Below are 12436 nucleotides of genomic sequence, written 5' to 3'. Positions count from 1 at the left end.
CGGTAATAGCATGTTCTTATATTATGTGTCATAAAAAAATTACTCTGACAACATCAAATAAATGGCAACATTAACATAGTTTAACATATTCTTGTCAAATGTTTGGATGCTAATCTTTAGCTCCTGCCTGCATGTATGCAGTGCGCAAGTCCTGCTGATAGGATTACAGAGTAAACCTTCAAAGGATCCTCAGAAACTGCACTACAAGACAAGTGAACCAAAAAGAAACAAAAAGCTAAGAAATGTTTATAATGATTAACATTGAGTCAGATGACCGTTTATTTAACTCACTACATTAGAATGCAAAATTAGTTCCTAGTATTTTGCAGTATTATAACTGGATTCAATTCTATATGTCTGGTGAAATGGAGTATGAAAACCAAGGTGAAACCAGTCCTTGTAAAGGCACATAATAGATGTAATACTGTTGGGCATATGCCACTTTGGGAACCAAGATGAGAAGGAGGGAGAAGATCACCAGCTGAGTATCTTTCCAATTTATTTAGCCTATTTTAGTTTTGCATATTCTGCACTTATTTTTACTTCTGAACATTTAATGCTTCCTTGTTGTATTTGATTGCATTTTATTTATTTTGTTAGAAGCAGATGTCTAGCATGTCTAGAGTATCTTTTAAAATAATTTAAGACTTTGTTGTCATTTAAAATAGTTTAAAAACTCACTCCATATGTGCCTTGTCCTCGTGAATGCTTCCATAGTTTTCCATGCCACCATCCATTCAACTAGTGCATTGCATGGACTTACAACCATCTCCACAAAGTAGTACTTTTGCAAATCTGTGGAGTATTCGCTTCCTGCAAACTGCTACATGCACCCCTTACAGTTCAGGTAGACCCCCTTAACATCACCCTAACATGACCTTGCACATTCATATCCTGTTTCCTTTCCTATAGCTTACTTCTGATGAGAAACTCTAATCTGTGGTCATGCCATTTGCAGTCCATCCCACAAACTCTTCTTTGACTTTCATCTCAATTCCCACTCTGATTGCACTCTTCCTATGTTGTTTTAGGAATGTTTGCATTGCTCAAGTTGTGATGTAGGCAAAACGAAGAAGAACCAAAGCATGACATCTTTGCTTCTAGAGTCTATCTCGCAGAAGATACACCTTAGTATTCTGTCTGCTGCTATTATGGTCCTTACATTCAGCTCCTGGTGCCTAATCCAGGGGCATTAAACAAAACAGTATCCTTTTCCTGCACTACTGTCATAAGTTCCTCTCCCTCAGCGTGATGATATTACACTTCAGGGTTATCGTGGCCCAAGTTTAACACTCTGTATCTGTTTGAAGCAAACCTCAAATGACATATTTCCTTCCAAATGGACAGTCTTACCAAGACTTACCTTAGACCTTTCTTTTCATCCTTCACATAGTAGTTATTATTTTGTGTTATCCATAGACATGGCTGGAAAGAACCAAGTGAAGAGCACTGGACCAATGCCCAAATGTGTGTACCATTGAGAACATACCTCCTCCCACAACCCTAAAGTCACAAAGCAACTTTTCATTCACAATTATAGTTTTATCCCCAGACCTTACAGCTTTATTAGATGTCACTTGTGTGAGATCAAGTCAGACACAGGTTATGCTGAAGTATAAACCTGAAGTATAGGTATGTCGTGTCTACTGGTACTCTACCCAGAAATACTCCTGTAACATGGTCAATAAAATGCATACATGTCAAACTGACAACTTCTTCTGGTCAATAATCCATTTTGATTGTTGCCCTGAAGGCTGATGTTATTTACAAAAATAACCAGTATTTCCCTCAAGATTTTCCGCGGCTTCTTCTGTCACTTCTTTCAGTCTAACCTTTCTGTAGATGTATGCATTTTTTCCAACTCTTTCCTTACACAAGGGTACCATCATTGTTGGCTTCCAGTCCTCAGACTTCTGCTCCCACAATGATGGTGAAGAACCCTATGAGGGGTAAAATTTCTAAGGACCTTAGAGCCATTCATTTGACCCCTTTGCTCTACCCTCAGATGTAGTACAGGCTCTTTCTGTTTTATCTTTATGTATAGAATTCTGTTTTTCTGGTACAGCTCCACTGCATCTGGCCGAGTCCTAATCAACCCTGGCTCCCTCTTTCTATCCTGGATCATGGGATCACCTTTTACTTTTACTCCACTACATATTATGTTGGCCAGTCTCTTATCCTCTTTCCTTGCCATCTGTAGAAGTTAATCCACTGCATCAATTTACCAGCATTGCACCCCTTCTCTCCTTTATAATGCTACACTTACCCTAGGCTCTGACTAGCTTCTTCAACAGTCATGACTGTCACAGGCCTTCCCTCACACGATCCATCCATTTTTTGCTGGATGCCCTCGTTTCCTCTTGCCTTCTTCCTGTCTGTCCCAAATCTTCTTCACCAGATTGTTTTCTGTTTTCCTGCATATGGGCTCAGACCACCGTAATCTGTTTTCTTTGACCTTCTGTGCAATTGGGGGTACTTTGACTTCCACTCTGTTGCCCTCATTTCTTCATCTGTCCCACAGTATGCATCCTACCACCCATCTCATGCACTTCATCTCCATCACTTCTAGCTCACTCAACTGCTTTGCCTTTACTGCCCATATTTCTGTACCATACAGTAATACTGGTCTCATCACAGTTTTGTACACCTTACGTTTTAGCTGCTTTGGCTTTCTTCTGTCATATACTACCCCTGACACTCTGTGAAAGCTGACTGCAATCCCTCTGATTCTAGCATTGACCTCCTCATTCAGACTTCCCTTCTTCTCAACCACCGCTCCCAGATAATAGAAGCTGCCAACCTGTTTCACTATTTTCCCTTCTATCTGAATTCATATCTTCTGATGTCTCCTGCTTGCTGCTGTTACTGTTGTCTTACCTGTACTCAGTTTTATCCCATGTACATTCTGCTTTGCATTGCATTCCCCTATCCATTGCTAAAGTTCTTCCTCAGAGTCTGCCTGAAATGCCACATTGTCTGCATACAGTTGATCTGTCCCCTCCAGCCTGTTTGCTAATGTAGTGAATCACCAGTATGAACAGCAGTGGGCACAGGGCTAAACCCCAGTGCACACCCACTTTTCCTGGGAACCCCTCTGTGAGACCGAACACTGCTTGTACTTGAATCATTGGGTGCTTGTACATATTGGGAGGTTGGCATAATGGTTAAGGTGTTTACCTTATAGACACAAGGTGTAGGGTTTGATTCTCACATGGGGCAATTGGTTAGGCTTAAAATGGCCCACAAAGGGCTATTAGCCTACTACTAATCAATGAACCTATATGGCCTGCACTCATTCTATTAATGTTTCTGGGACTTTGAACCACAGGAGGACTGCACAAATCACCCTTCTTGGAACTTTGTCATATGCTTTCTCCAAGTCTAGGAATGCCCAGTTGTACACTTTCCTCATTTCTAGCTTGTTCTCAACTATATGACTTATATGTCAGTTGTGCTGCATCCTGATCTGAATCCAAATTGCTCATCTCCCATATTGCTTTCTACAACTGTTTATGTTTGTTTATCAATCACCCTCTCCAGAACTTCCATGCAATGTGATACCTCTTTACTGTCCACAGTTGTGAATGTCTCCTTTTTCTTGTACACTGGCATTATTATACTTATCCACCAGTCATCTGGGATATGCCTTTCTCTCCATACTGCTATGAGTACCCTCAGGAGCCATTTCTCCCCTATCTCACCCAACACCTTGATCATATCTGTTGTGACCAAATTTGAGCCTGCAGCTTTCCCTGATTTAATTTTCCTCAGAACTGTCTTTACTTCTTCTAGGGTGGGTTCCTCCTCTTCTTTTCATCATAGGCTGTGTCTCGGGCAGTACAGCTTCTGTGAAGTTTTCTTCATTCAGAAGTTGATGAAAGTACTCCTTCCATCTGCCTTTGATCGCCCATGGACTGGCGAGCAGGTTGTTGCTGGCATCCCTTACAAAGGTTGTCTGACTGTCTGCTTTATCTTTCTGTCTTTGCCTTGCAGTTTGTTAGAGTTTCTTTGTGCCTGTCTACTGAGTCACTTTCCAGGAGCTGGTAGAGCTGGTAGAGTGCCTCTGATGCCTTGTTCTTTGCTATTGCAATTCCTCTCTTAGCCTCTTTGTTAGCCAACCAGTATTCCTTTCTAGCCTGGTCCTTATTTTCTATCTCCTACTTGTTTCTGCAGTTCTTTCTTTTGATGACTTCCTGGACTTCTGCATTTCACCTCCAGCTTTTCTTATGTACCTTATTTCCATACCTGGCCCTACCACATGTTTGTTCTGTAGTTTGAGGTGCTACCATCCTTCCACCTATTTCTTCTTATTGCTGAGGTACTACATCCCTGATTAATTCCTAGACCTCTTGTGCTCTCTCCCCAATCAACTTCTAGGACTTCATCCTGGTCTCTGTTGACCTTAGAGACTTTTCTTATCACTGCTCACAACTGGTTGTAACCACCCGTGGTTTATGCTGAGGGCTAACTGGGTCACTTGAGTGGAGATGATTTTGCAGTCGCCCCTTCCTTACTAGAAGGAAGTCTACCTGAGCTGCATTTTGGCCACTCTTGTATTTGATCTTCCAACTGTCTCTCTTACTGAACTATGTGTTGGCCACCATCAAGCCATTTGCTAAACAGAAATTTAGAATGGCCTCTTCTTTATTCCTGTTGCCCCACCCATGTGGACCAAAGCAGTCCTCATATCCTGTTCGATCTATCCCAATACAAGTATTCAGGTCACCCATTATCAGCAACTCATATTGTCCTGGTTGATCTCCTTCCTATCATCATGTCATTCACTTCCAAGCTGCATACTGTCAGTGACAGAGTATAGCAATTCTGAGTTCAGGTTTGGCAAGTTGATTAGTTTTACCTCCAGCTTTCACTCAATAGAGCTATCCAATGTAACCTAAGCAGGGCAAGTGGACACCTGCTGCTGGGATTTATGGCAGGCACACACTGGCCAATAGGGGCACATACACCACTCCCACCATTAGCAGATCTCTGGCTTAGGTCAGAGTAGCCTAGGTCTTCAACCCATTTATCACTGGCAAATACCCATGCCCATTTGGAGACATTAGTCAACACAACTGAATTACCTAGATCCAATTTTTTACACCATAGTGCAATCTGCAACCCATGTTATCCTATCTTAAAGATACTGCAGAAAGAAGTTGATGCCCAAAGCTCTTCTCCTTATCATCTAGAGTCTGTGCTGCTGCTCACAGTTCTATTCTTGTGTAAATTTGAGATGGAAACACTCAGAATGTTTTTGGTAGGTGGAAGGCACCCCACAGAGACTCAGGGAGAACATACATACTCCATACAGGCATTGAGTGGAGGTCAGGATTGAACACTGTACCCTGTGCATGGAAGGCAAAGACTATAACCATTATGCTAAATGGTCTAACTCATATACACTTTAATCAGTCATTCGGATAATATAAGGTAATGCAAAGTATACCATAATCACAAGTGAAGAACCACAGTACACCCAGGAAGATAAACTATCAAACAAGCATTCCACAGGATGGCAAGTCTGTCAGTGGTGACAGGTACAAAGAATGAAATGCACTTGTATAGACATCCATTCCCTATGGATGCTCATGGTTTCCAGTCCTTCACCTGGCAAGTTGGTGTAACACTGATGTCACTTATTAATCTGTCTTCAAACACCCCAGCAGTTTCAATGGTCCTCATATCTGTCAGAATGATGACATGTGCAAGGCATTCTTCCATGGACACAAGGTACAAGAACATGTTGCAAGCACTTATGGGGAGCTTAAACTGCAGAAATCTAAAAACAATACTGGTATGCAGACAGGGATGCTGCACAGAAGCCAATTTGAATGTTTTGTCTATTCCATGGGTGATAAAGCTTCCCCAGTGCAACCATGGATAATGACTTTTTACTGCCATCCTAAAAATAGACTGAAAAGATCTACAAAACAGCTTAAATCATATGGTGGTATTGAGTATTTGGCAATCTGAAGTGGTAGTACAGGTAAGTGGATGGTTCAGTGAGTATTTGAAGAAAGGATTAATAGCATATGGCTAAAGCAGAGGCAGGTAGTAGGTTATCACATGCTCAGCATGGAATAGGAAGAAACTGATGGCAGCACACATAAATATGCCAAAATGGGTACATATACAGGTAAAACCACCACTAGCAAAGGTCACACAGTAGGCAATGAATGTCCCTGTGGTGGAATGTAGACACTTTATGATGGCTCCATGCACATCTCAACATGTGACAGATGTGGACACATTACTCATTACAAATGACCCTATGACCCTTATGCACATAATAAGTATATGCAAAAACTACAAAGATGTACATGTAGGCACCAATACACTAGGCAGCCTGTAACACAAAGGAAGTTGTGTGATGGATACAAAGTGTAAGCTGTACGTAAGGATGGGCAACCACTTACACAGCCAAGTTGGGATCATGTGTGCAGCCCAGAGCCCATACAACTAGTCAAAATCACCAGAGGCATAGCAATTGTGGGGCAAAAGGGGCAGCGCTGATATTGTGGGGTAAAGGGCCCAGCTGCCTCTGGCAAAAGATGCCAAATGTATGATCGGTGAATGCAGACTGCACTGTAGTGCAGTATAAGCATTCAGAAATGAATGTCGATACTGCATTCAGAGTTAGGGCTGAAGCACTTCAGGGCCCTGTGTGTGCAATATTTAGGCTGTGGCAAGCCACTTGTTACATTTGTATCAAGTGGATTACTACAGTTTACATATAGAAACTTTTTTTCTCCTCAACTTGAAGGAGAGGATCTTTTGGTCCTCAGCGTAGGGTTTAGGCGACCGCCAGACTGGTGTGCGATAACACATAGCTACAGCTCAAGTCAGTGGCATAATCTGGCAGACAGCAAATGTCATATATCACAAGGGAGTTTTGTCACTCCTATGACCATATCCATCCACTGTATAGCCAACCACCAGGATGTACACCATACAGATCCATTCTGGAGGTTATATATAGTGGAAGCAGTCTGTTGGCATACATTGCCTGCTGTTACAAGCCAAAACTGTCCACAGCAGCCATATTTGAAAATACACAATGGGCATGGGTGATATTGCATATGGTTGCTGCCATTGTTTTACAGGATAGAGAGTTACACTGTCTGTGCCATCCATTGTACCCTGCAGTCCCTGTACAATCTCTGTAAGGTCTAACAATACCTGCAGCAGCTAAGTCATGTAGACAATATACCAGTCCAGCGGTACTGTAAAATGTGGACGTGCATTTTTTTTTTAATTTTTCTAAATATTTTGGGTTTCTAATAATGTGACAGCAATGGACCCCATTAATAAATGAGTGTACGATTTGAGTTCATGAAATTAGTACTGCTTCAGTCTGTGATGTTTGTCACACTGCACCTAGAATGTCCTCCTTCTGCAATTCATATGGGAGTTACATGCACTGATTTAAGTACAACTTTTTTATTAATCATGTTGCTCCTACTACTACTTCTATATTTTAGGCAGTGATCACCTCGGAGTAGGCGATATGCTACAGAATAAAGCTGGAGTTTTTTGAGATGTTCAGTGTACGGCATATGTTTGAGGCCAGTAATCCTCTTTGTGAGGTACTTCTGTGGCCTTTCCAGCTGCTGCAGATGTCTTGTGAGGTACATTCCAAAAAGGGCATTGTACTCTATAATGGGTCTAATGAGTGTCGAGTAGAGGGGAACAATGACCTCTTTTTTCCTGGATGAGAACACTTTTGTGATGTGTAGAAGGATTTCCTAACCACTGTGGCAATGTGATTATCAAAGGAGAGACTACTGTCCACCTGGGTCCCAAGGTCTCTTATCACACATTCGACGTTAAGTAGACTGCCACCTATGGGGTAGCTCATAGGTACACTGTAGTTTTTACCAAAGAGGATGACAATGCACTTTTTGGCATTGAGCTTGATGCCATGGCTCTGACACCAGGCATCTGTCTTCCTTCTGTAGGATGTCCACATCATTTGGGGACTCGATTATGGCTCCTAATTTGCAGTCATCTGTGAACACTTGTTAGCCAGAGGCCTTCTGTGTTAGCCTGTACTTTAGAGAAATAGATACCAAACAGGAGAGGTCCCAGGACTGAACCCTGTGGTACTCCACTTTTCAGTGGTTTGAAGTCAGATTTGGAGTCTGCAACTTTTACAGTGTGGGTTCTGTCAGTGAGCCAGTTGGCAACCCATCTTGTCATGTAGGGATTTATACCTAGTTTAGTGAGTTTAGCTATAATTCCAGAATGGGGGATGGTGTCGAAAGCCTTGTTGAGGTCAAGATAGGCTGTGTGAACCACCTTACCCTTGTCTATGGCTTTGGTGACTGCCTCAAAGAAGTCAATCAGGTTCAGGAGGCATGATCTGCCTTTCACAAACCCAAACTGGGTGGGGTCCAGAGTTTGGCGGTTACCAATGTCTTTGTTTATGAGTTCCATGATGATACATTCCATGGCCTTGCAGACCAGGCTCGTCAGGCTAATAGGGCGATAGTTCCCGGGATCAGTGTTGGCTTCCCCTTTATGGAGTGGGATAACTGCTGCTGTGCACCATTCAGTGGGCACAAAGCCTGCCGTGAGGCTATGACTGAACATTTCAATGATTAATGCTACTTTTGTCTTTTTTTCTTGGTCTATTACATCTGGCTTTCTTACATCTATTTTTTCACCTGCTGGTATTGCATAATCACTGGTAATAATGTTTTGTAGTTCATGTTTCCAATGCTTCTTAGCTACTTCTATTTTGTTTCTGTTTGCACAATTCCTACAACAGTCTTGCTGCATTATTGTGCCTTTCAGTATACAGACCCTCAGCTATGAGTATTCCACACTCAGGAATGAGATATGCTAGTGTTTCCATCTCTGCCTAACAGAACAGGCATTTATCCGTTTCTCCCACTTTTCCAACATGTATGTATCTCACAATCTTGGGCTGCCTTTACTAGCCTTTCACCTTTTGGTTTCAGCTCACATCTCCTTAACTATTCCTGTGTCAAATCTTGGTCAACATGTGGTTGTGCTAGGATTTTTTTCTGGAGATTCCAATTTTCTTTCCTTTTAATCTAGTCCTTTTTTTTACATTCTCTCTCTTTTGTTTCTTGGCAGTTTTAGTTGCCGTCTGATTCTTTTCTACTTTTGGTTTGAATTTCCTTTCCCACTCCATTCCAAAATACTTGTGCTAAAGTAAGCAAATATGCCATTCTTCTCTTCATGCATTAGAACTTTCACTACATTTGAATCTGATAAGGTCAGCAACAATGCATGCAATCCCACGACTGCAGACCTACACATGTAGTTGATTTCAAAGAGGCCCATACCTCCTTTCTGACAGAGAGATATATAATCTTGGTATGTACTCTCTTTTTATATTTCATTTGATAATCATGAAGCATTTTTCTTGTTTTCTTGCCCAATTGATTCATTACTATTTGGGGCCAGTCAGTCACACAAAAGCTGTAAGTTAGAACAGCAGCAAATTAATTTACAGCTTTGACTAGATGTTGCTGTTATTTTCAATATAAACTTTAGTCTTCTGAAATATTCCTTACTAAGCCTTGTTCTCATTTGTGCATGTTTTTTTCACAACCCTTCACTTATTCCCAAACATTTATACAGTCCCTGCTACACAACTTCCTTTATATCACATTCCTGTCCAGATTCATATTTTTGGCTCTGCAACTTTCCTTTTATAAATGGTAATTTTGCACATTTATCAAGACCAAGTGTCATTCTTACATCATCTGAGGAAGCTTTAATAATTTGTATTTGTGCCTTCAGATCTTCATCTGATGAACCAAACAATTTTAAATCATCCACTAAAAAGTAGATGAGATGCCTTTAAATAAGGTTGTTTATTGGGGGTTAAGCTGCAACCATAGCCTAATCTATTAAGTAAATAGGTTGTGGGCTCCAGTGAGGTAGTACAGTAACCTAATCTATTAAACAAATAGGTTAAGGGCTCTAGTGAGGTAGTACAGTCGCTTAATCTACTAAGCAAATGGGTTGAGGGCTCCAGTGAGGTAGTACAGTAGTGCTAATGAGGGCTCCAGTGAGGTAGTGAAGTAGTACCAATGAGGGCTCCAGTGAGGTAGTGTAGTAGTATTAATGAGGGCTCCAGTGAGGTAGTGAAGTAGTACTAATGAGGGCTCCAGTGAGGTAGTAAAGTAGTACTAATGAGGGCTCCAGTGAGGTAGTGAACTAGTACTAATGAGGGCTCCAGTGAGGTAGTGAACTAGTACTAATGAGGGCTCCAGTGAGGTAGTAAAGTAGTACTAATGAGGGCTCCAGTGAGGTAGTGAACTAGTACTAATGAGGGCTCCAGTGAGGTAGTGTAGTAGTACTAATGAGGGCTCCAGTGAGGTAGTGAAGTAGTACTAATGAGGGCTCCAGTGAGGTAGTGAAGTAGTACTAATGAGGGCTCCAGTGAGGTAGTGTAGCAGTACCAATGAGGGCTCCAGTGAGGTAGTGTAGTAGTACTAATGAGGGCTCCAGTGAGGTAGTGAAGTAGTACTAATGAGGGCTCCAGTGAGGTAGTGAAGTAGTACTAATGAGGGCTCCAGTGAGGTAGTGCAGTAGTGCTAATGAGGGTTCCAGTGAGGTAATGCAGTGGTACTAGTGAGGGCTCCAGTGACATAGTGCAGCAGTACAAATGAGGGGCCCAGTGAGATAGTACAATAGTATTAATGAGGGCCCCAGTGAGATAGTGGAGTAGTACTAATCTGGGCCCCAGTGAGATAGTACAATAGTACTAATGAGGGCCTCAGTGAGATAGTGCAGTAGTACTAATGAGGGCTCCAGTGAGGTAGTATACTAGTACTGATTCTGAGAGTCTGTCACAGAAAAAGTTACTAAGGCAGGATCTCAGACTGGTGGTGTGGATGCATGATGATGCTTATGGTCTTAGTATTTTGGTGCTGAGATAAGAAATTATGCTTGGTAGTGGTAAAAGAGGAAACTTCCGCGGTGGTGCAGTGGTAGCGTTGTTGCCTCACAGCAAGAGGTTTTCCCATTCGATTCTCGGCTTGGGTTTGGGAGTGCCTTCTGTGTGGAGTCTGCATGTCCTCCCCGCGGTCAAGTGGGTGTTCGAAAGACATGCGTTGAATGGGCGTGCCTTCGTTGAAGGTTGGGCATTGGGCTGGCAACTCAACGCCATAAAAAAAAAAACTGCCAATCATTAGCGGACTGGAGTTCCGCTGTTTTTGACCCCTAACTGGGAAAAGCCGAAAGACAAACAACAACAAACAGTGGTAACTAAGGAAACGACTTTGGGAAAGGAGGCTATAAAAGGCAGCATAAGATTTTTTTGCAAGATAACATAATACAAATCTACATGGCACTCATCTCACAAATGTGAACCACTGTCATTCTGCAGGTAGCCATCTTTGCTTATGACACCCACTAATTTCACATTAGTACATGCATGTGTACTGTGGAGTGTATCTGATAGGAAATACCTGCTGCACATCATGCAGGACAATGATGTTGTGGCTGGCTATGCATGGGTGGTGGAAGCATGACACAGATGTCTACCTTACCCACTATATTGAAGATATCCAAAGCTTTACGTAAATATATTTTTCACAAAATTATGACATTTCTGCCACTGTCAGACACAACGTCTTTAGCTATTCCACACCTTGCAAAGAGAGATTTCAGGAGAGTAATTGCACACCAACTGGTATTGTGTCATACCTGCGCTATTTCAAGGAACTTTTAATATCAGTCCACTCTTACGGAACACGTATGTCTTCATATGGGAAAAAGTCATCTCCTACTTTCAGCCAAGCTAGTTTGGCAGTTGACACTGAGGGTTAAGGCTGTTAGCTGTTAATGAGCTGATTCTAAAAGTTCAAGGTTTGATTCCTTCAGCTTCCATTTGCCATCTGTATGACTCTGAGAATGTCAGTTAACCAGACAGTGCCCTGGGGCAATTTGGAAATTGGGAATGTCTTCTTCAATGGCCTTCAGGACTGTATGGTTACCCTCCACCTATGACCCTAAGAAATGTCATGGAATGTGAATTCCTTTTCTTGGTTTTGATTTTTGAACAGACATATTGAGCAACTATATATCACAAGCTCATAACTTGCACTTATGCTAAGGTGTGTTTTACGTATCTTAGATGATAACCATTTATGCAGTTGAGTAGGAATTATTATTCCATTGCATTTATATTTAAACAGCCGTCTTTGAATATATAAATGTTTGTCTTGGTATGAGAAATATGTCTTCATCAGAAGGGTGTGATTTCACATCATCAGAACATCCTGTCCTAATGACATCTCTAATCATTTGAAATATGCCACCCTACTACAAACATTTAACTCCTGTAATTTTTCTGCTGACAATGGTAGCTGCATCTTATCCAGCAAATTGTATTGCATTCTTTATGATATGCTCCACTCAGAATATCAGGAATCAGCTTGAATTTACCAGG

General features: G+C 41.7%; 1 protein-coding gene across 2 annotated transcripts in view; it reads right to left on the bottom strand.

The window, feature by feature from the left end:
• PRR5 (proline rich 5) overlaps positions 1-12436 on the bottom strand; it is a 1930091-nt gene that overhangs the window by 742206 nt on the left and 1175449 nt on the right. The window lies entirely within an intron of this gene.

The sequence above is a fragment of the Protopterus annectens genome, chromosome 11.part0 (genome assembly GCF_019279795.1).
Source record: "Protopterus annectens isolate FY-2018-M chromosome 11.part0, PAN1.0, whole genome shotgun sequence".
Classification (NCBI taxonomy): Eukaryota; Metazoa; Chordata; order Ceratodontiformes; family Protopteridae; genus Protopterus; species Protopterus annectens.
This window is presented reverse-complemented; position numbering and strand designations above follow the sequence as displayed.